Genomic DNA, 27,233 nt, shown 5'->3' on the forward strand with positions numbered 1-27,233 from the left:
AAGTTAGGAGTGAAATATTCATATTACCCTCATTATGGTGTAATGATCAATCTACCTCCATTTAAATTCTCTCAAACCAACCCTTAGGTGGATGAGGAGATTCTCCCTTCACCCATCCTCTATCTACACCTTGCCGGAAACAGTCCCCTTCACTGGAAAACCATCCCACCATCCCTTGCCCGAAAATTTCTCCGCCACCGTTCCCTGTTGGAAAACAGCCCACCTTCACTGGAAACCATCCTCTCTCTCTCTCTCTCTCTCTCTCTCTCTCTCTCTCTATATATATATATATATATATATATATATATATATATATATATATATATATATATATATATATATATATATATATATATATATTTTTTTTTTTTTTTGCAAACAATCACAATTTTCAGCCTCTTTACGAACAACATCAAGAACATAATCGTTCAATTTGGCTACGTCAATATAATGGCTCTTGGCCTAATTATTTCCAACACTAGATTGTCATTTTCCATAAGAACAGCTCGAGGCACATATCGTCCTCAAGAAGCCTCATTGTAATAAACATTGATCGAGAAATCCACCACTAAAAGTTCCTGTAGAACCAATGCCATGTCTAGCACAAATTACTTCCCAAAACATGGCTCCGATCTGGTTTCCACATTGTTCACCTTGATCGTGAAGGATTTCTCTCATGGCTTCTTGATTGTTAGCAAATTGTAAGAAGAGAGAGAGAGAACGAGGGATTTTCCGGTAGGGACGGTGAGGCAGTGGTCGCCGGCACGGGAGGGTTGAGGTGGTTTCAAGCAGTGGTGGTCCGCTGAGGTCCGCTGAGGTATCCCTATCACCCACCTAGGGGTTGGGTGTGAGAGAGTTTAAATGAGGGTAGATTGGTCATTATACCATAATGAGGGCAATGTAGACATTTCACTCCTAACTTAACAAGATCTTGGATGGAAAGTGATAAGCATGCAACTTGTAAATTTGAGAGCAATCTATAATTTAGACACTAAAGCATGCAACATAGAGTTTACGCCGCATTAAAGTGTGCAACCTGTAATTTACTCTATATTTTTTCTAAAAATATTTCTTAATACAATCCTACTCCTTCCCAAGGCCCTCTCCAACTAGTCCTACCTTCCAAGTATCATTGGGCCTCCACCTATTATGGAGAAAGAAGCTTGCTCAAAGTCCCAGAATAGGGGTGGCTCCCCTGTTGACTTAGTAAAGTGGATCAGTTGATTTGCTTCTTCTGGTCTGCCCATATTGTGTCCTCAATTATACCTTCAGACCTACCTGTCTTTCATATTTCAAACCATCAGAGCCGCCGTGCTCTCTTCCCCTGTGTCTAGGGTTATCCTTCGATAGGGTTTTTACCTCCACTGTGAGGGATTTTTCCAGAGGTGCTGGATAGACTTTCTCCCCGTCCATCGTTGATCGGAGGTCACCGGATTGCTCGCAGGTATGTGCGGCTGTGGTTTCCTTCCCCCGTAATTGCTTTGTCTTCCCATCTATTTCGAGGTATACCCTCCCGTGAGGGGTTTTTTCTTGTTCTTTTGTCTCCCATCCCCATGGTTTCCGCCTTACATTATCTATGATCTTTTCATCTGTTTGTCTTCTCTAGTGGTTTTACCTTTTTACAGAATATGTTTTCAGCAGTTAATATACCTTAATTTTTGCTTCTCCTTTCCCACCCTTATTATTATAATTTTGTTTCTCCCTCCCCCATTAGCTTCTCCATCATCCTCTATCTTATATGCTTTTTGTTTGTTAAAACCCCATTATCCTCTGTTGCTGGCGGTTACACCGTTGCAGACTTCTTCTTTTATTTTATCTTTTTTCTTCTATCCGCACCCCCAAATCATGAATCGGTATGCGAATGAATTCTTCTCCTTTCCCCATAATCTCATTTCTATTTTATTCTGCAAGTCTTTGAAATATTCCCTGATTTCAGTTTCTAAAATTAAAAAATTAAAAGTTCAAAATTGAAAAAATATTCGCCCTTCTTAGTTGCAGGTGGCTTAACCGTAGAAGGCTTCTTTTAATTTTTTCTTTCATATTAGAATTCTATATGTGAATCATCTGAATCGTTTGAATTGATTGCACTTTTATATTCCTTTGATCGTTGTTCTTCTTTTCCTTTCCTTGAGCCATCATCATAGTTTCATATATGGTTTGTAGATTTCTCCTGTGCATATTTCAGTTCCGTTTCTTCTCTTTGTTTTTTTTCAAATTTTCAATATTAGCCATTATCACCGTATTAGATAGCTTAATTTTGTCTTTGGATGGTGAATCTTCTTGTACATATATATGTTTCTTTATCTTTCATTATCAATCAATGTCACATCCAATTTGAAAAGCATTGTCACTTGGGTATTTCCAAAAAATGGGTCCAAATAACTCCTTAGGGTGAGGCGGACTGCCCTTAATCATCCCCCAAGGGGGTCATGAATGTTTTATCCTGGAACTGCCAGGGGCTCGGTCCACCCTTGACTCAGCAATATTTGCGAAAAGTATGCAAGAAAGGGAGGCCCAGCATGGTGTTTCTTACGGAGATAAAACAAGACAATGCTATGATACATTGTGTGGCAAGAACTTTAAGGTTTAATGGCTTTTTCTCTGTTAATCCCATTGGTTTGTCAGGTGGCATTCGTGTCTTATGGAATGGTATTGTTTCAGTCAATATTGTTTCATCTTCTTCAAATATTGTAGATTTGCAAGTTATCATTTCATCATCTGGTGCAGTGTGTCGAACCACTTTGGTATATGGCCACCCCTAGGTTGAGCATCAATAGCGGATCTGGTATGAATTGTCATAGTTGGGTTCCTTTGTAAGTTCCCCTTGGCTTGTACTTGGTGATTTTAATGAAATATTGTCAAATGATGATAAATTTGGTGGCATCCCTAGACCCCAATCACAATTAGATGCTTTTAGAATGACCATTGATAGTTGCCACCTCTTTGAGGTTAAGTGCACTGGACCTAAGTTTTCTTGGTCTAATAAGCGTCAAGGGAGGGATTTGATAAAGGAATGTCTCAATAGGGCTTTTGTAAATATTGAGTTTCTTGATCTGTATGGGAGTGTTCAAGGCTCATAGACACGCCATGGTGAGTTCTGATCATAACCCCTTGGAAATCTCCCTACACCCTGCAAACAAACGCCCTATGAGATTTCATTATGAGACCCAATGGGAAGATCATCTTGACCTTACTTCTCAAATTTCTATTGGCTGGAATTCACCTAACCTTGGTTCTCCTGCATACAAATTATATCAAAAGATCAAGAATTGCACAAGATCTTTAAGGTTATGGAGTAAAACTACTTTCCGTAATGCCTCAAAGGAAATTTCTAGGTTATCCCAACTGTTGGAAGAGTGTCAGACCAAATCTGTTTCTGAGAGTTATGCTGAATTTGAGCTGAAAGGAGAAATTGAGAAACAATTATTAGTAGAAGAAAATTTTGGTGCCAGAGATCTAGAGTTCAATGGTTACAAGAATGTGATAGAAATACAAAGTTCTTTTATGCTTCCACTGCACAAAGGAGGCAAGAAAATTCTATCACAAAAATTAAAGACCATCTGGGTAACTGGTTATCTGAGGACTCTCAAATCAGTTTTGCAATATGGTCTCATTTCACATCTCTTTTCACCACTTCTCACTCTATCCCTCCTCAGGAGTTTCTCAGTAGCACTCCTGCATGCATTACAGCTTCAGATAACTCTCTTCTTTGCTCACCCTTTTCTTCTGATGAGATTAAAAGAACTTTGTTTCAAATGAAGGGCACCAAGGCTCCTGGATATGATGGGCTCCCTACTAGGTTCTTTCAAAAGCACTGGGATATCATTGGCAATGATTTCACCCTTGCTGTGCAACATTTCTTTAATGGGGGATATATGTTGCACAGTCTTAATAAAACCATTGTTTCCCTAATTCCCAAAAGAACCCACCCTCAGGATGTTTCTCACTTTAGACCCATCAGTCTATGCACTACTCCATATAAAGTCATAGCAAAATGTTTGGCTAATAGATTAAAACCCATCTTGGGGTCCATTATTAGTCAGACTCAAAGTGCCTTTGTTCCAAGTCGTGCCATTTATGATAATATATATCTTGCTCATGAGTACTTACACTTTATGCGCAAATCTAAATCCAAATCTGGATATATGGCTCTTAAACTGGATCTTTGCAAGGCCTATGACAAATTAGAGTGGTCGTATATTGAACATACATTGAGACATCTAGGGTTTGATTCAAAATGGGTTCAATGGGTTATGCAGTGCATCACCACTGTTGAATATCAAATTAAAATCAATGGTGACCTGTCCAAACCTATTGTACCATAGAGGGGGATTAGACAAGGTTGTCCATTAAGTCCTTACATTTTTATCATTTGCCAAAAGACTTTTTCACAAAGGCTTAGTTCCAACTTAAGTATCCCTCAATTACCGGGTTTGAGGCTTTCCCGTTTTGCTTCAGAAATTAAACATCTCTTTTTTGCTGATGATAGCATTATCTTTTCCCTTGCATCTATCTATAATGCATCACAGATAAATGTTCTGTGGCAAGATTATGAACAAGTCTCTGGCCTTCACATCAATCCTAAAAAGTATGCTGTTCTGTTTAGTACCAGAACCCCTCATGATCTCCGGATTGATATAGTCTCTGCTATTGATATTAAAGAGGTCAATTCTCATGGAACCTATCTGGGTCTTCCGTCCTCTATTGGGAAATCTAAAGTGCAGACTTTTTCTTTTATTTTGAAGCGTCTTGATTCTAAATTATCTGGGTGGAAGGGGAAATTACTTTCTCATGCAGGGAAGGAGATTTTAATTAAAGAAGTCACTTTTTCTCTTCTTGTCTATGCTATGTCGTGTTTTCTCATACCCAATGAAATTTGCAAACAAATGAATCAAAGGATCCGACAATTTTGGTGGAAAAATGACCAAGGAAGGGGTATTCATTGGGTCATATGGGAAACCCTGTGCAAGGGCAAAAGAGATGGAGGCTTGGGGTTCAGGGATTACACTGTTTCAACAAAGCTCTTCTTGCCAAACAAAGTTGGAGACTTCTAACAAACCCAAACTCATTATGGGCCCAAGTGATGCATGCAAAATATATAAAAGACATTCCATTTTTTGAATGTCGTGTTCCAAAAAATTTCTCATGGGGTTGGAGAAGCTTGATGTCTGGGAGGGATATTCTTAGACAAGCCATTATTAGGCAAGTGGGAAATGGTACTAATGTGCATATTTTAAAGGATCCATGGCTTCCTTCATTACCTTTCCATGGCATTAGTAGTGCTCCTTTGGGACATAGTCCAATTTGGGTGCAAGAGCTAATTGATTGAGACACTTGCCATTGGAAAGTACCCTTACTCCAGTCTCTATTTTCTCCAGGGGAGATTCAAGCTATTTTAACACTCCCTTTATTGTCTCCGGATACGTTAGACTCTTGGATTTGGGACAAAACAAAGGATGGTAAGTTCACGGTGAAATCTGCTTATTATCAATGTTTAGCTATGGCTGATGATCAAGGTAATGTTGTTTCTTCTTCCTCTTCTTCAATATATTGGAAAATGATTTGGCAGATTCTTACTCTCCCAAAGATTAAACAATCTTTGTGGCGATCCTCATATGAGGCTATTGCAATTGGGACCTCCATCTTCTCGAGAAATGTTTCACTCCCCCTCTTTGTCTAATTTGTGGTCATGGTTCGGAGAATGTATGTCATACTTTGTTTTTTTGTCATTATGCTAAAGAGTGTTGGAGACTATGCCCCCTCCGTATTAATACATCTGATTTTTTAGGGACAAATTTATTTGATTGGATGGATTTTATCAAAATAAAGTTCCATGGTTATGACAACTTAACCCTAGTGAATCAGATGTAGAGTGCATTAGCTTGGTGTATATGGAATACTAGGAATACTGCACTCTTTAGAGGGATTGAAGCCTCCATAATTCATACAATGACTACTTTCTCTTATCTATGTGCAGATATACAATCTCATATGATGAAATCTCAAAGGGCTTATGGGGATTTGTATCCAAGGCCTAGTCATATAATTTCTGAAGAACTTGCTCTTTTTCAAATTTTTGTTGATGGATCATGGGATAGTACTTTACACAAAGGAGGTCGAGGGTGCATCATGTGGGATTATAATGGTGGTTTTGCAGCGGCTCAAAGCAGGTTTGGTCATAGTGCTTCACCAACTTTAATTGAACTTGAAGCAATTAGAGATGGCATTATTCTAGGCTCTTCTTTAGGAGCGGTGGATTTGCATCTTCATTTGGACTGTTTACCCGTTGTTAGGGCTCTTCTGGGTCTCCAATCATCTTTGGATTGGATGTGTCTCAGTTTAGTAGTAGATATTTTGGAGCGTTGTTCTTTTTTCCATAGGGTTTCTTTTAGTTATATTCCTAGAATTGGCAATGGCTATGCGGATTTTCTTGCTAAGGGTGCTTGCAGGTTATCTCTAGATAGATCTTGGTGGGGTATACCACCTTTGTTTATTGTGGATCCCTCCCGTTTGTATAGGTCTTATGACCTTAACTCTTTCATTTAATTTAATCTCTACTTGTTTGTTTTGGCCAAAAAAAAAAGACCTACCTGCGCTGTCTTTTAAATTGGGTCCTTCTTCACCTTTGTTGAACAACCTCCTGTCCCTTCTTCCTCTTTTCATCCCACGATGACTTGTTCATGCACTCATTATCTAAAGCCGACACTGCATCCCCTAAATCTCTCAACTACTAAGCATACTATTCCTACTTATGTTGAACCAACATGCTAGATGCAAAACTATAACTTGGTTTTGTTCTGTTCTGTTCATCCTCAACTGTTCCCCTTTGTATTCTGACGCTGAAATGGCTACACATTTGATTATTTGATTAAAAGTCACCTAAAACGTTTTACTACTTTTCTTGTTTCCATCTTGGTCCTCTTGAAAGAGGAAGACTCAAACCTTGGAAATGAGTGGTAGATCAATTTCATCCCAGACCCACACAATAAGTGAGAAAAAACTGAATATAATGGAAACCTCTTTTTCATCCTGTTTACATAAGAAATAAGAACATCCCCATTTTTTTTTTAACAAAATAAGTAACTACACTTCCGCCTTCATCATTTGTTATTACTTATTAGTTTCTGGAAGTTCACAGTAATTAAAACGTAGGTACTTTCAATCTTCTTGTATTCCGTTTTTTTTTTTTTTTTTTTTTTCTTCTCCAAATTTCTGTTTAATTATCACTAAAATGTGGGCAAGGATCATTCAGGGGTTTGTCTGAAATTATGGAATTAAGAATGGTTATTCTTCATGGTAAGTATGGTATGATTATCTAATTCTAAGGCTACTAGTTAATAATATGCATTGACTTAGTTGATAGCTTTGCTAGAGGACTCTTGTACACTGACCTGACCAAGTTAATGTGCACATTGATGGTTTTGTTCCACACGTAGTATAACAAAATGAGTTCTCAACGTTTAGGTTTAAAGAAATATATAATTATAGTGGTGATGAAACTCTTGTTTGAGCTTTCAGGCATTGGAACTAGGGATGGTGTTTAATATTTTATAAAAAAAAATAGAAGGAACTAGTGGTGATGTTTGACTCGGTAATAATCAGGGGACGGTGTTCTAATATTTTGGCTTTCAGTTGATTAAGAATTTGAGGTCTGTAAGTTGCTTCTTTGATTGTATTATCTGCATTTTCTACATCTTAAATAGGTTTTGATCTCCACCCATGCTGTGCAAACCTCCCATGGGGGATAATGGGGAGCATAACTTTTATGTCTAAGTACCTAAAATTTTCACAGTGAACTTTTACTCGTCTGTGATCTTTGATTGTTACTTATGTAAACTAGCCTTTAACCAGGTTTTTTGCCAAATTAGATTTTCTGTTGCTGCTGCTAAGAACCCTTTAGATTTTGTATAAATCTTAACTGTTTAATTTTGTTGGGAACTTGGGACTGTTTCAGAATTCATCCTTTGGTCCAAACCTCAATAGCTTTGGATGGGCTTCTTTCAACACATCTATTCACTTATCTAGCATGGAGAGATGTCTTCAAACTAGATCCAATTAGGCTTTAGGCCCATCAACCAAGTTCTTCTTCATCAATGTGTAGTTCAACTCCAAATTAAGTAAGGTTTCCATAAGAGAACACCATTATCAATATCCATAGGTTTCGGGTCAAACACCATGTCTTTTACTGATGGCCTACAAAGACTTCTTCCTTCCCTTTGGGTCTTTGGATCTACACTAAGGGTGAGGTTTAACTTGACTTCTTAGGACCTTCCAAGGATAACAACACTGTATTTAAGATCCAACTTCAAGGTCAAACTTCAAACAAGCCCTTCTTCACCCAAAATAGATAGGGTGTCTAGGTTAAGTTTGGGCTAGATTTCACAATAAACAAAGATAGTATACCCCACTAGAATCTCTCTAATGAGAAACAACAAACACCCCTAGCAAAAAAGTCAGCGAATCCATTGCCAACCCTAGGAATATTAACTAAAAGAAACCCTACGAAACAAATAACAAAGTCTCAAAATATCCAACACTAGACTAGAGTTCATCCAATCTAAAGATGATTGGAGCCCTTGAAGAGCCAAAATCACTGGTAAGCAATCCAAATGGATATACAAATCAACTGCTCCTTACGGAGACCCAAGGAGAATACCATCCCTAATAGCTTCAAGTTCAACAAGATTTGCCGATGAACTATGTCCATATTTGCTTTGAGCCACCACAAAATTGCCATTGAAATAGCACATGATGCATCCTCTACCTCCTTTGTGTGACAAACTATCCCATGACCCATCAACAAAGATTTGAAAAAGGACAAGCTCTTGTGAAATGGGATGAGATGGCCTTTGTCACACCCCACCCAGCCGGATCCAATCATACTCGAATACCCATGGGGGTGATACACCGCAAGACCTAGGTTCAGTGACAATTCCATACAACATATGATATAGCATAATTAAAAGGACAAGAATAAATCAAGTTCAAGTATAAAGTTATCAAATCTGAATTATCAATAGATTACAATCATCCATTATCTAAAGTTAATCAAAATGGATATCAGAGTTGAAAGGAAGAATAGTTTGTTGTAGCGAAATTTAAACTAAACTAATTCTCTAATAGAATCCAACCCCATAAGAACAGTCCTGGCACAAGCATGAAGCTTTATGCAAGTCTACATCTTCTTCAGTCACTCCTTCAAGAAAGTTTGCCGGTGACGAATCCTCCATTTGGAATGAGTCCTTATAACCTACATATATTCTAATAGAAACAGACATATAAAAAGAAATGAGTTCAACAGAACTCAGTGAGGTCAACTCAACATCATATCATGCATTCGTTCACAAGATTTTCACACCACACATATACAATAATATCGATAATGTAATTAATGATAATTATATGATATAGGAATGACTATGATATTATGCTCCTAACTCTATCATGAAGTTTCTATAGTAGACACACATTAAGTCGTAGACCAGTCTAAATCACTCTTCCCTCACTGCTTTGATACACGTCTTTTGGGTTCTTGGCGGTTGTTGGGTTAAGTCACATCAATCCGTGGTTGGGGTATAAGTCACCACTCTTTCACATCACCATCTGATATAAGAATTGGCACGTGTCAAGGATTACTCTAGGCCCAATGCATAGTCATATGGTCTTGTACTACATATGGTCAAGATCACCTATGACACCAACCAACTCAGTTCAGTATCTTTTTCTACTAGAGTCATCATATCCTATGGCACCAACCAGCTCGGACTACATTGATTTTTAACCCTATTGATCATCCACATATAATGGACAAGATGCTCTTCATGTCCTCTAACGGGTTGTTTACCGGTCTTAAGCGCCCATGAGCTCTTATCTTTTATATGCAACCCTACCATCTCATGATGACAGTGGACCTACTTGATGCTCATAGGACCCATCCATTGACATCACGAGTTAACCGGTTTCAATACCCCCACCGGAAGGGTAGTAGTACTCATAAGGTATCTAGCCAAACACTTCTAGACACCTAGCATTCATGTACTTAGGTCTAGATGCATACTTATTCACTAGGGTAATGGGCAAACCCACAAGCCTAGTTGGTAAATAGACATAAGAGAATCTAAGTCTCAAAATCAATCTCATACACATTCTCATATCATCATTCAAAGAATATTGAAAAATAGAAGTAAACATACTTTCTTATCTTTCATTATCGCAAAATCACAAACAAAATCACAAAATAATAAACACTAAAGCAAGTTAAGATATCAATAATGAAAATTAATTAACATCATTAAACATGCAATGTAAGGTAGAATATATTCCTCACATTTCAATTCGATTATGTTCTCCAAAGTCCCAAATTTCACTCTCACAAGTTGGTGATTAAATTCAAAATAAACCTAATCATGTAAAAGAATTAATAAATATAAATTAGAAGTCAATTGGGTTTCAAAAGGTATCCAAAATCATCCCACAAAAACCAAATATGTTATATGGGTTCAAACCCACCGCTCTCAACCTAATTTCGGCAAAAAGTTACTATTTCACCACCGATTCAAAATCGAATATAAACGAAACTTTGGAAAAGTCTAATTGGCAGCAATAGGGTCCTAAGGGTACCATCAATTTACCCAATTCGTTCTAAATCAAAAAGGCCCAAATTTGGCTCTCTAAATCGCCCTCGGGCGTCTCAGAGATTCAAAATGCAAAATCTTTTGCAATGATTCACACAAACAACTCACCTAGTAGAGGGAAGCATTAATACAACTATTTAAGAGCATTCAAAATGCCTAACATGCTTCAACTATTGAAATCCCACATTCAAAGTGAAAAAAAAACCCCACAAAACTATGTTTAAAGAAGAGGGTTTAAGGATTCTCACATATTTCAATGTTCTTGCGACTATCCGGGTCACAAAGCACCTTTGGTTGGATGGAATCTACTATTCTCCTTAGTTTCTCCTCTTTCCATAGCTTTAGCCCCACTCTAGCATTAGAAAATGCGTTTAAAGATGAGTTAAAATATAAAATAGGGTTTTAAAACCTAAAATCCCAATTCTATCCCATAATTGGGAAGGGGTGGGGGGTTAGGGCAGTCGACCGATCCAATCAACCGGTCCATGTTTGACCCCCTATCCGAGGTCTGTTTCCGGTGATTCTCGGCTTGAATGAAAGATCTTTTGATGATCTACGTTTGGATATATTTACCACCGTCAATCAGACTCTCCATCGCCAATATACGAACGTGCCAAAATTGTCTTTTAACACCATTGTGATTGACCTTCTCTTTCCTCTTAAACTCTAGAGGATGTCGAGTCATCACTAGGGTCCACTCCGAACTTTCGGGCTCAACTCAAATGGCCCACAATTGCCGCCGACTCGAGGCTCGAGTTTGCAGTCTTGTAACCATGGGTTAAAGGGTTAGAAATCCGGGGGATTTCACAGCCTTTGATAAGGATCCCCATAACCCCTTTGTGATACTGTAACATGGGATTGAATATTTGCACATAAGTAAGAAAATAAAGTCATGGCTTGGATAATCGAAATCTCAATCCCTCTAAATAGAGCTGAATTTCGAGTATTCCAAATACGTACACCAAACTAAAGTACTCCACATCTGATTTACCAAAGTAATATTATCACAACCCATGAATTTTAGGTTGATAAAATCCATCCAATAAAATAAATTTGACCTTGGAAAATCATAAGTCTTTATGCAAAGTGGGGAAGCTCTCCAACACTCTTGAGCATGGGGGCAGAAAAACAAAGTATGACAAACATTCCCCTGATTATGGCCAAAAATTAAATAGATAGGGGTAAGGGAAACATTTTACGAGAATAAAGAATTCCCTAATGTCATAGCCTCATGCGAAGATCTCCAAAGGAATTGTTTAATCTTTGGTAGAGTGGGGATCTTCTAAATTGTTTCCATTAATCAAATGCAGATGAAGAAGAGGCTACATTACCTTGCTCATCCACCATGACTAAACATTGGTGCTAGGCAAATCTCACAAAGAACTTACCATCTTTAGCTTTATCCCAAATCCAGGAGTTCGATGTATCAAGAGCCAAGATAAGAATAGAGAGAATAGCCTAAATCTCACTTGGAGAAAATAATGTTTGAAGCAAGGGTAATTTCCAAAGAAAATTGTCCCAATCAATAAGATCATACAACCAAGTCAAGTCATGTTCCGTAGGGTATTGCCTATACAATGAAAATGTAAACGGGAATCGATGAGTTTGTAAATATATTCACAGTAGCACCATTTCCCACTTGTTGAACAATACCTTGTCTAAGTATTTCCCTCCCAACCAATATACTTCTCCAACTCCATGAACAATTACTCGAGACATGGCATTCAAGGAAAGTCTCCAACTTGCATTACCTAGGCCCATAATGAGTATGGGTTGGTTGAAAGTCTCTACTTTATTTTTCCAATAGAGCCTTGTTAAAACAATAGACTTCCTTCAACCCTAGACCTCCCTCTCTTTTGCCTTTACAAAGTATTTCCCATTTAACCAAATGAATTCCTTTACCTTATTCGTTTTTCCACCAAAATTGACGGACCCTTTGATTCATAAGATTGCACAATTCTTTGGGTGACAGGAAACATGACATAGCATAGACAAGAAGAGCAAAAACCACTACTTTGATTAAAATTTCCTTTCCAACTTGGGAGAATAGTTTCCCCTTCCACCCAAATAATTTAGAATCTAGATGCTCTAGAATGAAAAAAAAAAAGTTTGCATTCTAGATTTCCTAATAGAAGAGGGGAGACCTAAGTAGGTCATGAGAAGCAACCTCTCTAATGTCAAAAGTGGACACTATGTCAGTCCTAAGAGCATGAAGAGTTCTGGTGCTAAATAGAACTGTAGAATTTTCAAGATTAATGTGCTAGCCAGATATTTGTTCATAATCTTGCAAAAAATATTAATTTGTGATGCATTAGCTATCGATGTAGGAGAGAAAATCATACTATCATCTACAAAGAACAAGTGATTAATCTTCGAGGCAAGGTGTGAGAGTTTAAAACCTGGTAGCCTAAGTATCCCTATGTTGGAGCTCAATCTTTGGGAGAGAGTTTCTTGACAGAGGATGAAAATATAAGGACTCAAATGATAGTCTTGTCTAATTCCTCTCTGTGGCACAATATTTCTAAAAAGGGCACCATTGATTTTAATTTGGTATTCAACAGTTGTGATGCATTGCATAACCCATTGGACCCATCTAGAATCAAACCCCAGATGTCTCAAAGTGCTTTTAATATATGATCACTCTAATTTATTATAGGGCTTGCAAAGATCAAGTTTGAGAGCCATATACCCAGATCTTGATTTTGATTTGCACATAAAGTGTAGGTACTCATGAGCAAGATAAATGTTATTTGAAATGGCTTTACCAAGGAACGTGGCAATCTAAGTCTGACTAATAATAGACCTCAAAATGGGTTTTAATCGATTAGCGAGATATTTAGCTATAACTTTATGAATAGTGCATAGACTGATAGGTCTAAAATAAGGGACATTTTGAGGATGGGATCTCTTGGGAATAAGAGAGATAAGAGTTTTGTTAAGACTTTGAAGCATGTGACCCCCTTGAAAGTGTTGAATAGCTAGGGTGAGATCATTACCAATGATATTCCAATTCCTTTGAAAAACTCTAGCAGGAAGCCCATCATGTCCAGGGGCTCTGGCGCCCTTCATTTGGAACAAGGTTCTCTTAATCTCATAAGGTGAAAAGGGGGAGCAAAGGAGAGAGTTTTCTGAAGCTTTAATGCAGACAGGAGTGTTTACGTGTTTACTAGTCTTTCTAATCCTCGTATTTGCACTAGGAAGCAGAAGATTGTGTGCTCCTTCATAACCCATCCATGGTGAGTTGCATGAACACCTTTGCAGATGAAACTCGGTTCTAGTTTAGAATTGCATTCACTTTCATTTATTAAACAGAGATTATGTCTCTTTTCCGTAACAGGTTGATAATCTATGTCTGTTCACTTTCATTTATTAAACAGAGATTATATATCTTCTCCGTAACATGTTGAAATCTGTCTTTTCAAAAACTGTGGTAGAATTCTTCAAAAGGACTGGTAATGGACATGTTTCAATCTGCTTTTGAATACCCATTGTTAACTTGATGCTGTTTCTTTGATGCCTTTGCTATCTTGTAATGAATTTGTTTGGCTGGTTCGGTGTCATCATTAATGCTGTTTAAGTATGGATTAAAGTTTTGGTTCAATTATTCTTGTAGAGCTCTCTTTGTTCTGTTAAACCAAATGAAATGTGAGACGAATTAAATCTTGAACTGATAGGATGTTATGATGCTGTTTCATTGTTCAATTTTACTTGATCAATGTCTCCTGCAATGGATTAGGGTTTTTGTTGGGAGACCTTGAGGCTAGTCAAGGTGCATTCCAATTAACCATGTTCTTTTGTTGGTTTGTTTGTATCAGCTGTTACTGCCCACATATTTAATCCTTTTAACACATTAATTTTTCCATTAGATTGCATGAAAAGTATTTTGGTCTTTAAAGAAGATCATTTATATAGGTAAATTATTTAAGTCGTAAATTATTTAACATATCAATGTTATAACTTAGATATTTATAAAAGAAAAGAAACTTTTATTGTCTCAATTTCTAAACCTCCATTTATCCTCAGTTTCTAATATAGAATCATGACACGTGGCTGTTTTAAATGGAATGGTCTTTGTTTTATTCTTAATTAATTCTCTAAATCTAATCTAAATTAATTTTCTAAATCCAATCTAATACCTATTAAGAAAGGATTAGTGGAGAGAGAAAAGATTTTCTAAATTGATTCTAATGTGCAGAAGGAGTGAGAGTGGCGGGGTGGTGGCGAGATAGGGCAGGAGTCTAGAGATGGGCAAATACTGAGATTTCAAACTAGGAGTATAATTTATAAACTTAGTTGTTGTTTGGGTGTGGGGTTGGGTTGTTATTAAAAAATTATTTTTTGTTGTTTTTGTGTTTGGGGTTTGGGAAGGTTTTGTTTTTTTTTATTTTGTCCCCCCTCACACAAAATAATTATTTTTTTTTCAAAAAAAAAAATGTATTGGTTGGAGAGGAGAGAGATTTTTTTAAAAAAGGGGGGGTGATTTTTTCTGTATGAATCTAGGGATTTGATATTTTTTGTTTTCTTGTACCCAACCGGCCCTTAAGGAGTTTATTAGATTTAGGAAGATAGTGAAAGTGGGAAACTTCCCATTTTATTATCTTTGTTCTTTTTCCTTTTTTAGTTTGTTTCCAATATATTCCCTTTTTCCCGCCACACTTATTGGAAACTAAAACTGCTTTACTGTTTGAACTCAATTTATCCCACAATTTCCCCAAAAATATTAAACGAAAAATTTCCAACAAATAGGTTTTTTTTCCTCCCTTTTAGTACTTTTATGGTATTTTTATAAAAAAGAATGAAATGGTGTACAAAGAGGGAAATGCAAGATAGCCACAAAGAATATATTTTCCTCTTCTTCTCTAGCAAAATTTCAACCCTCTTCTGTTCGCCTTCTACAGTAGTTCATATTTTCTCCATCTCAATAACTTCATTGTGATTTTGATAATCAAATCCATGAGGATCTTCCTTGCCTTCTGCCCATACAATTCCTAAATACTCAATCCAACATTATCTTGTCCCTTTTGTTGAGCAAAATTAAATAGGGGCATCTTTAACAAATAAACGGAGACTGGTGCGACTACCAGGTTGACGTCATATAATACTCTTGCCACTTGTTTTGGCTAGGTAAGATTTGCTTTTGATTTCTACTTCCCAATCTTTAAGAAAAACCTGCAATATTAGTCAGAAAAATAAAGAATTTCTACTTCTTCTTTTTTCCAACTTTAAATTGATGCTGACAATCTTTCAATATTTTATTCTCAGATCTAAAGTCTTTTAGTTGATTACAATATTTTAGAATTTCTAGTTTTATGTTTAGTAGATCTCTCTTTTTTTCTCAAAAAAATACATTGAAAATATAGTTTTTATTTTTCTTGTTAGCATTTATTGAATGGAGGCTAATTTTTATTTTTATTAATATTGATTACAATACCTAAAAAAATTGAATCACATCAAATTGAAGTGTTAGAACCATTGGAAAGTTTGCAATGTTATAAAGCTTGGAAGGCTTGTATGCATAAATTGAATGACACAAATACTCATCCACTAATCCAAATACTTTATCTTTCTTTGGGATGTAGGTGGAAAGTCCAAAATGAATGGAAAATTATACAATATGAATTGTTGTAGTCAAGTTTTCTAGGACAAGATTATTGATGTATTAGATAATATGATTTAGATGAGTTAAATTTAGTTTAAGAATTTATTGTATTTGAATGTTAAGCTATGTATTGTACTCAATGATATTTTATTATTACTTATCAATGGATTTGACTTTAAATATGTCATATATTGAGTGGATTATCTAGATATAATAAATATGTATAATAAAAAAAAAATCTTAAACAAATATTGTAGCTATAAATTTGAGGCTAAAATCTATAATATGATGCACAAAAATTTGTAGTCAACATTTGAGTTATAAGTTTTATTAAAAACATTATAATATATAATTATTGCAGAAAAATTTAAAGCAAATAATCTACTATTATATATTTGCAATAAAAGCACTCGTAATTAAAAATCCATAGCTATAAAGTTTTAAAATTCTTATGAAAATATCCATAGTTATAGCCACAAAAATATCCATAACTAAAATTTCAATAATTACAGATTAGCTACAGAAGCATTTCCAATTATATATTGTATAGCTATAGGATAGCCACAACAATATTCGTGGCTATAACATGTGTAGCTAGACGTTAGTCACAGAAACATTTGTAATTATACTTTCCATTGCTAGAGGATATATAACCATGAAAACATCCGTTACTATAATTTATGTAGCTAGAAGTTAGATATAGAACCATCCACAACTAACAAACTGCATCTATAGATATAACTACAAAAATATCCGTAATTAAAAAACTATAGCTATACATAACCTTGTAGGTGCGTTCTTTTATGTGTAGCTATTGCATTTGTGACGAAGCCTATATCAATGGATAATAAAATGCAAATAATTCGCAGATATAGGCTATTGCTGCTGAATTTGTTACTTTTTATTGCAAAAAATTCCGCAGTTATATGGCGGATTTGTTGTAGTGTAATTCAATTATTTGGTGCATTACATTCTCTAAATGATCACTTCTCTTACATTATAATTACAAGGTGTTGTTTTGATTTAACCCATCCTAAGTGTTTGTGGAGTTTAGTTGTTAATATTATGTTGCATGGAAGTCATTATGATATTCTTATCTCAGTTAATCAATCATATGGAGGATGTGTCCACAAATAGGATAAATGATTTACCAAGATATTTTCACTCAAGAGGAATGTTACAGGCTTATAGCATTTCCTCGAAGCTACTTGTCCAGCAACAGAATCTGTGAGGAGCAGAAAGCAATGCTAAGGGAACCTAGCTAGCAGCATTATGATCAATGGACGTGCATATAGGCAATTTCATGGAGAAATTTAACACCCAATTCCCAATCTTTAACCAAGCTTGCTTGTTTCCTGTCTCCTCCCTATACCTAGTCATTCTCTCTTAACTATCTCTCCTCTCCTTTTGCCTACTCCCTCTTTGGTTCTGGCATCAGCACCACCAACATCTTTTGCTCTTCCACTGGTCCATTTGTTATTCAGTGTTGGGGGGGGGGGACTACTTAAGAAGTGAGACCCTGACCTCTGTTGAATCTCAAAATGATGTTAGTTTCTGTTAAAATAGTAGTGCTTCTTAGCAGCTGGAGTACACTGTCCGATCAAGGTTCCAAATGAAGGATTGATCAATGGTCTGTTCTTCGTGGTGAGACCCAACAGCAAAAACTCAAGGGTGCTAATTCTTTTGTTTTGCAAAACTCAAGGATGAGTTTTCCCTTACACATGATAATTTGATGCAAGTATGCTAGCTTGGGCTGACCCCTACTCATTTGAGTATCCAAATGAAGATCAACATAGAGTCTAAATTGGTGATGATAGTTTTGCATCAGTGTCTAGCTTGGAAGGATGGGAGCGGTGGCTACCATTGTATTTGGTAGAAGATTCTAATCATATTTTGTAAAATGAGTTACCTTCTAATTGTTGTCTTGCATATGATCTATACCCTAATTGCTCATAGGGCAAACAATTCTATCAAGTGATGTCTCATTGTTACTGTTGTTGCATAGTTTCCCATAAAACAATCACCTCATTACTAGATATTTGCTGTTTCCATTCATTATATTCCACTTTAAATCTTTTCTCAATTTACTCACTAAATATTTTCATTCATAGAAGTGATAATGATCTCTTAATCAGTTAATCAATGATAAGGAGTCTATTTGCACAAGTTGGTTCAAAATTTTGCCAAAAGATTATTGACTACGACTATGTTGCTTACATATGATGAAAGGCATTGTTGTTTCCAGTATTATGTCAATATTGTTAGGGTTTAGGGTTTAAGCACAAGGTCGCTTAAAGCATTACACTCTGAGTATCTAATTTTGGAATACCTAGACCGTTGCTTCCAGCTAATATTTATAGAACAACACTAGGTTCCATGACTAATTGGACTCTTCTACAAATGCCATTTACATCATTGGATCATAACTAGCTAATTTGATGGCCTATATTAAAACATATGTTGAATCAAATACCTTAACTATATTTGAGTATGACTCAAATACCTCAACAAATATAACATCTTTCCATTTATTGCCCAAGATTGTGCTGCTTTATAAATTGACTTCCTATGCTTATTCTTGTTACTTTGTTATTAATTTTATGGGCTTAAGACTCCCAAGCTAGAAGACTGACCCCTGAATTGGTATTTCTTCTTAAAAAAAAAAAAGAAGAAAATTGAACCTACTCCTTTGACCAGGAGGAATTCATACCTTCTACCTTAAAAACTTGTGGATCTTGAATTATGAAGCATGAGTCCAGTTTGATATCTTATGGTAGATACTACCATTTAATAGATTAAAAAGCCTAGACTGTTGGGGTTTTCGATGTCTAAAATTTGAGCATAACTTGCTGAAATATTATCTTTTGTTTAACCTAGTTATTTTCAGTAGCTACAAATTCATGGCCATGAGACTTTAAGTTCTTTGTTTTCTTGATTCAGCGCATTTTTTTACATTTTGAACATGTCTGCAAGATAGCAACTTAAAGCCATATGTGAAGCCAGAACTGATTCCTGAAGTTAATGATGAACCTGTGAAGGCAGTGATTGCTGACAGCCTCCAGGATGTTGTTTTCTACTCCAGAAAGAATTGTGTGTACTTCAACTATTTTACTAACAAATAGTTAGAAAGCTTATGGTAATTTAATTGTTGTTGAATGTTTAGATTCCTTTGAAATTTCAATGTTCTTCAAGTTCTCTTACAGAAATTTAGGAGAATAGATGATTATGGGATTCTACATTCTTAGGGGTTTGTGTTATGTTTACCTAAATTCTTGTACTCAATTTGGAAGATGAACCTGCACTGACATATTTGATGGGCGATATTAGGATTATGGTAATGTCATTATTGGTGATGGTTGTGAAATCTCGTTCTATTCTTCTTCTACATAGTGAAAAACTCTTCTTCGCTGTGGACATAGCATACCATATCAATATGTGAACCACGTCAAATCTCTTTGTATTTTAGTTTTTGTTTATTTTTCGATTCATTATTTCATAGTGCTTATTCTAACAATTTGCAATTTTGAATATTGTATCCAACCATGAATAACATTTGAAGATGAAAGATTGAATCAGGACTTCAGAATCCACCCAATAAGTATTGTCTTGATCAGGCTCCAGCATGTTGAGAGAAACAAACAAGATCATGATGTCTTCTTTGTCATTTGGATCCTAGTTCTGAAGCTGGTTTTGCATGTTCAATTTGCTGCTAATCCTGTACTAGTTTTAGCTAATGTCTATTATGTTGTATTTAATCACATAAATGTTGCACTCCGTATAAGTTAATTTATTAATGCTAGACACAGTTGAAATGTTGAATGCTGTTGATTTTGTGCAATAGATGATGCAATGGCTTGTATGCATTTGGGTTTGCCCAAGGCAGGCATACCTAATGCTTCTGGCTTAATTCAAACCATATGGTGGTAATTATAGGTGTTCAAACAATGAACAAAAAATCTGGAAGCAAAATATTTTTTTAATAATATACATCGGAGAAAATTGCGGATATATATCAAATGTAATACCTATATTCCTACAGTTCTAATGACTATGATTACAAGTAATCATTTATTAGTTCTTAAAAAAAAAAAAACTTACAAAACATCATGCTTTCCTGAACTGCGACAAAATGTAAATAATTATAAAAGAAACTAATACATTTAGTACCCCAGTGTACAATGAAGCTAATGGGAAATTATGCATTTGCACTTTGTACAAGGTTGTAGCAAACCGTGGTTCATAAGCTCACTTATTTCTAATCTCTCGACATAGGACATATAAGACATATTTTGTATAAGTTGGTTCTTCAAGAACAAAAGAACAAACTGTTTTAATAAACACTTATCATTTGTTGTTCTGTTTTTTAAGAACAAAAAAATGCCAGAAGGATTCCTTAAGAGCCTGTTTGGTTATGTGAATCTCGGGATTTCAAATCGGTGGATTCATGAATCTGTTGTTTTAAACCGTTTGGTTGAAAGACATGAGCTGGTTCATAAATCCAGCCAATTCAAAATATAGCGTAAAAATGTGAATGACTGGAGTCCATGGTTTTAGGTGAAATGAGTGGAATCAACTCTAGCTATAAAAGCCCTTGAATGAGCGCATTCACCTTTACGGAACGACGGAACGACTCTCTCTCTCGAACTCTCTCTGCAACGCTTTCTCTCGGCTCTCCCTGCAACACTCTCTCTCGAACATCTCTCTCTGCAACACTCTCTCTCTCGAACAGCTCTCTCTGCAACGCTCTCTCTCGAATGGCTCTCTCTGCAACGTTCTCTCTCGAACGGTTACACACTCCCTTCGGATCTAGCTCCTGCAATTAGTTACACACTCCGGTGCTGCTATGGCACCATCTGCTTTTCTGGTGTCTATCCAACTCAGGTACCACTCGTATGCTCTTCTTCCCCTTTGCGCCTGCACCTTCTCCTATGCTCTTCTTGTTTCTCCTCTGTTCTTCGTTGTCTTTTGTTGTTGAAAAAACAGAAAAAGCTGATCAATATGAAAATCCCTCATTCTGCAATTTCTCATGCTCATGGCAATTTTCCCTTTTCCGGTTACTCTTAGTTTTCATTCAAATCGTTTTTATCTGCTTAAAATGGCTGTAGATGAGCCAGGTGAAGAGCAACAGGTGGTTTGAGTCTCCTCTTTCTAACCCAAAACCCCTTCTTTTGATCTCTATTTTCTTTTTCATAGGAGCATTTGTGACTGATGCCCACATTGTAGGATTAAAGAGTTGGTTGGGAAGATTGGATTTAAGATGAAAAGAAGAAGAGTTGGGTTTCTGCTTGCTGTTGGTTTGCTAGAAATCTATATGAACCCAAATGAATTGTTAATTTAAGTCTGATCTCAGGATGCATAGTAATATCATCATCTTCAGCTTCCTTCTCCATCAATACTCTTACTTAAGAACTCCTAATCCAACCATTGGATTTACTTGATAGACATCTCTGTTAGTCTAAGAACTGCTGTGACCAGAATCTTACCTCCATTAGTTCATCATTTTCTCAGATTTCCTGAATTCTGAAACTGAGACATCTCAAGTTACTAATTTTGCGACAGTTCTGGTTCTTGAGATCTAACCATTGAATTGAACCCATCTTTTGAAGAGTTATTCCTTGCAGTGTTTGATAAACTTCATGTCCAGATTTCACAATTATCTGAGTTGTTTACCTACAGCTATAAGTGTTCTTGAATTCTGGTTATTTGTTTACGTTGACTCCCGGTTGTAGCTTGACTCCCTTGTTCTAATTATATCTGATATATCTGATGTATTTTCTCTGGCAGCTTGGTTGTTTGTTGCTAACCAAGCTTAAGATGAACCAACATAGAACCTGATGCAGCCTAGAATAATCTCCCCAAGCCCCTATGGATTCGGCTGGTTGTGGAGATGAAGAGATCAAACCAGGGAATGGGGGTCCAAAACAGAAATATAAGAGAGAATTTAAGGGGGACTAATGTTCTTCTATACTGTTGGTAGTAGCGTAATGTTGGATTTTCTGATCTGAAGTTGGTTTCTCCAGCAGTGTATTCGATGGTTGGCTTCCTTATATTAATCCCAGCATTATTTATCTGCAGAAAAACATGCATTTAAACCTTTAATCATTAGGAGACATGCTTGTTTCGTGTTTTCTTTTGATATTTTTCTGGTTTTAGAGCACCGTAATGTTTTATAGAAGTTGTATCAAAACTTTTTCTTATTGTTGTTATATATCAAAATTGTTTCCCTAAGGTCTTCCTGTTTCTTCTATTCAAACATGCCTTGTTTATTTATTTTCCTGAATCAAACTGCCATGTTGGATGTTGGTCTTTCATTTCACTGCATGCTGTTAAGCTGTACACGATACTCATAAAATGATCATTTTGTTTAATTATGCTTATTTTCTTGGTTCAAATATGTAGAACTGCATTTTGTTAGGATAAGAATAAAAAAGTCAATTTTTATAGTCAATTTTAAGTGTGGCCATGAGTATGTATTTGTTGCAGCTTGTCCTCAGCTTGGTAATCTCCCTGGCATACTGAACATCTACATAAGGTGAAAGGGTGATTTTAAGTGAGAGATGGAAGATACAGATTAGAAGGTCCTAATGGGAGGGGAAAACCAAAACAGAGTGATCTTATATCAGCCTATGTTAGTTATATTGGATTTTTATTTTGATTCATGTAATTCGACCGAATGTAAAAAATTATTCACCTTTTTTTATTAGATGGATGACTTTAATTTAAATAATCAAACAGGAAAGCTGGCACTGGTAAGAGCCACATTGATTAACCCAGTTTCAGATCTTGTTTAAATTGTGTTAATTAGCATAGTTCCTCGATTGAACAACATGCATTGTGGCTCAATTTAAGTCTGCATGTGACTAGCACATGACTATAATTAGTAGTCTTATGCATCCATTATAGTTTCTTAATCAATTTACGTTACCTGATAATTTAAGGATTGCATTAGGCTTTCTCTTTTTAGTATGGAAGTCTACTTTTTAGCATTTTATATAGGCTTTAATAGGGTGCTTCATTAGACACGAATTTGATTATTGAAATTCCTTTGTAAGCTGCTATTGCCTTCTTCTCCAATTTGATTTCCTTGTCTAGTGCTTCAACTCTGGGCTGATTGCCTCCTTGGTGTTTAAAGTCCAAGTTGTTGTTAGTGTTTAGTGTTTAAACTTTAGAGTCAAGTTATTATTGGTGTTTGGCGGGTCCCTGCTACCATAGGGACTGTGGAACCAATAAACTTCTTGCCAAGAGAGAGGCTGAAAGGTTCCATTGAAGCCTCCCTCAACTAGGTCACTTGTAAATTTTAGATTTGTTTTGTTACAACTGATCTATTAATCTACCATAATGATGCTTCTTTTTTTGTTAGTTAGATGGTAGAATCACAATCACAATCCCAATCAACACAACCAAGAAAAAGGGATAGCCAAGTGGTCCAAGCCACACTCGCTCTTGTTTTTGCAGACTTTGGTCACCCACCATAAGTGTGGGAAAGGAGGAGATAATGGTCTTAGGCCAACTCAGTTTGCAGAAATTGCAAACACGATTAATGCAACACTGCAAACCTCATACAAGGCTGATCAAATTAAGAACCATTATTGAGTGTCGAGGGCAAGAATCAAAGCCCTAATGGATTTCATCAAATGCAGCGGCCTCGGGTAGAATGGCGAAGAATCAAGGTTTGATGGACCTGAGCACATGTGGGCTTCCTTTTAGATATGAACCTTATGATTTTTAGTCAATATGTTTCATTGGAAACACTTGTTTTTTTAAATACATTTACATATTAACATGTTTGTATTACATTTTTTGTAGAAAACTGAAGAAAGTTTTGGAAGGACACACAAGTCCTACCCATCCACTATGAGGTGATTTCGTGGTTTGGCAATAAAATTGCCATAGGTCAAGATTCGGCTCACCCAACTACCGTAGGCATTGATGATGTGGACTTGGCTGACATGACACTAGAGACTGATGGAGAGGGAAGTGTTTAACCAACCCTGAGTGGTCAAAGGTTGACACCCCGAGGTGGGCCAACATCAAAGGTTGCTGAGGGATCTTCAAGTAAGAAGAAGAAGGCCAAGACTGCGGCTGATAGGATAGTAAGTCCCTTCAAGCAGTTGGCTAATGCCTTTGACATGTTTGTGGAATCGGATTATCTCCCAACTATGTCAAAAAGGCTTACAAAAGCAATCAAAGTAATTCCTAGCCTCGATGTTCATCAAAGAATGGCAGCCAAGACTTACTTCATCAACAACAAAGCTGAAGCCCAAATTTTCTTAGACTATGATGATGAAGAGAAGTTGATATTTCAGTTTTTCTTGAATCAAATGATGAAGACCGATGCAATTGATCATATTTCAGTTTTTCTTTTTTGGGTCATCAAACACCGCTTTGAATCTAAATTGTCAACTCTCAATCCTTTTATCCTAGGCAAAGGCTTAAAAATTTTCCATCTTTATCTTTGAAATTGCATTCTCAATTCACTGAAATTCTTTTGCTAACAGTTTGGTCTTTCAGCCCACTTCAATGTCTTCAGCTAATTTGACCAATGAATGAACTACAAAAGCTCTGAGTAGTGAGAGAGAGAGAGGTATAGAGAAAAAGAGCACAAAGGAAGAAACATGCACAGTTCTTGCACCCATCAACGCACGCAAATCTATGAACTGGTTAGAGTTGAACCACAGCTAGATGGGTTAAATTCACACCATTAGAAGAAACAAAAACGAAGCAGTACAGATGAAGGAAATGAATCATGATCTTCAATTGTCAAGCCAAGGATGACAAAACTGTAAAGCTAAGGAACATTGACTGCAAGATATTTAAATTGAATAAAGCAAATATATTTTTATGCAAGGAAAGTATCTTATCTGATATGCCACTTCTGCTACATGATGAAGCAATGAGGCTAGTGTTAACAGTTGAAAAAAAATCTCCTGATCAAACAATGGTATATAGAAGTACATTTTCTTATAAGTAAATGATTTTAGAATTCATCGGATATTATTCTTGGCGGAGAAGACTTGAGGCAACATATGTATAGCGAAGGCATTGACAATGACGTGATATGCTGATACGTAGTTATTAGGACTTGGCATTGCAGTTCCAAAGAAGGAATAATATTAGATTACAATTAGTTGATTAGGATCTATATTTGTGCACTTGCATCCGTCTAAGTCAACCAATTTTGATGTCAAGTTCAACAAAAAGCAAGATAACCCCCTTAAAATCGGGGGGAAAAAAAAACAAGGGTATTTTTGTCACAAAAATTATTAAACTAATCGTTTATGTTAAGCTTATCCTTATTTAATAATTTCTTGAAACCACTGGCTAGTGTAAAAGAAAACTTAAAGTGGATTAAAAGTGATTTGGACCAAACCTCATCCAGATGAAAATTATCCATTTTGAAATTCATAGATTCAGATAACCAAACAGTTTTCAAGGTGAATCTATAGATTTCAAATCCACAGATTTAGGATAACCAAACAGTTTTTTAGGATGAATCCATAAATTTCATTCCACAGATTCAAGTAACCAAACAGTTTTCAGGATGAATCCACTGATTTCATTTCACCAAATTCAAGTAACCAAACGGTTAATTTTTTGAACTATGATTCCACAGACTTGAAATCCATAGATTTGATATCTCATTTCATTTCAAATGGCTGGATTCACACAACCAAACAGGCCCTAAGGCTATTATCAAATGCATCCTTAATGTCTATAAGATCTGAGTATATAATCGATGTATTTGGTATAACCAAACTCTAGATAAGGTAGGATCCTCCTTCGAGTTTGAATCAGTTCCCTTAAGGGAGAACAATGTGCTTCATTCACAATATTGAACCACACATTAAGGGGTGGACCCCACATGGGACCGTTGAGATTTTTGCTTTTTATTTTTTTAATATTAATATTTACATATGGATTCTATTTCCTACTGTGTGGTTTAAAACTGTCAAAAAAATACATTATTCCCTGTGATGGAGAGGTGATCCAGACTCTGCTGGTGGACATTAACAAGTATTTGTTATCTCCTTTCTTTTTTCCTTGGTAAACTATGGAACCGATGGTCAAATTTTCAGACTCTGCTGGTGGATATTATAATATTTCTTTTTCCAACTTTCTTTTCTAATTTATGATTTATATAACCAAATTTCCATTTATTTTTAAATAAAAACAAATTATCACAAAAATAATTAAAAATAAAGTTTGGAATATGATTTTCTTCATCTCCTTTTCTAAGTTGTGATTTATAATTTCTTTGATATCGGCTAGAAAATTTTATTTTTCTAATTTGAAAAAACTTTTAAAATGGGAAAGTTCGGAATGATTTTAAATCAATTTTTTTTCATTAGTTGTGATTTATAATTTCTATAAAATCAGTTGGTTTCCTTTACAGATTGGATTTTACAAATTTTACAAAATTAAAATATCATTTATGATGTTTACAAAGAGGAAAGCTTAGACGGACTTTCTTTTCTTGTTTTCCTAATTTCTAACTTGTGATTCGTAGTCTATTGAAAATTTTCTCTTTTCTAAAAAAATTTTCTTTCTTTATTCGAAAAAACTTTTAAAATGAAAAAGTTCAGAATTATTTTATTCAACTTCTTTCCTTAAGTTGTGATTTATAATTTCTATAAAATTCATCGATTTTCTTTTCATATTGGATTTTAACACATTTTATAAAATCAAATATCATTTACGATGTTTACAAAGATGAAAGCTTAAACGGACTTTTTTTTTGCTTTTTAAATTCCTGACTTGTGATCTATAGTTTATTCGAAATTCATTAGAAAAATTATCTTTTTTATTTTGACTTTATAAATTTGAAAAAAAAATAATACAAAGGGTGCCAACAATTCAAGGAAGAGCAAATAATATAAACCAGGATTACTCCAAATATACATAATATAAACCATCTTTTTTATTCAATGAATATTATAAACCAGGATTACTCCGATCTAGATGTGGAAAATAAATATCACCATTGGCTAAAATAATTACCA

The 27,233-nt window shown here is 35.7% G+C and overlaps 1 long non-coding RNA gene across 2 annotated transcripts; it reads left to right on the top strand.

The window, feature by feature from the left end:
- Positions 1–1,157: 1,157 nt before the first annotated feature.
- LOC149016010 (uncharacterized) lies at positions 1,158–20,057 on the top strand. Of its 2 annotated transcripts, none has more exons than XR_016173692.1 (3): positions 1,158–1,444; positions 5,978–6,170; positions 19,793–20,057. It is a non-coding gene; the product is annotated as an uncharacterized LOC149016010 (long non-coding RNA). The 2 variants fall into 2 exon arrangements; XR_016173693.1 differs by lacking the exon at positions 19,793–20,057 and adding an exon at positions 19,561–19,625.
- Positions 20,058–27,233: the final 7,176 nt, after the last annotated feature.

This window comes from Hakea prostrata, chromosome 5 (genome assembly GCF_041222555.1).
Source record: "Hakea prostrata isolate BN-2017 chromosome 5, UWA_Hpros_2, whole genome shotgun sequence".
In the NCBI taxonomy this organism is placed as follows: Eukaryota; Viridiplantae; Streptophyta; class Magnoliopsida; order Proteales; family Proteaceae; genus Hakea; species Hakea prostrata.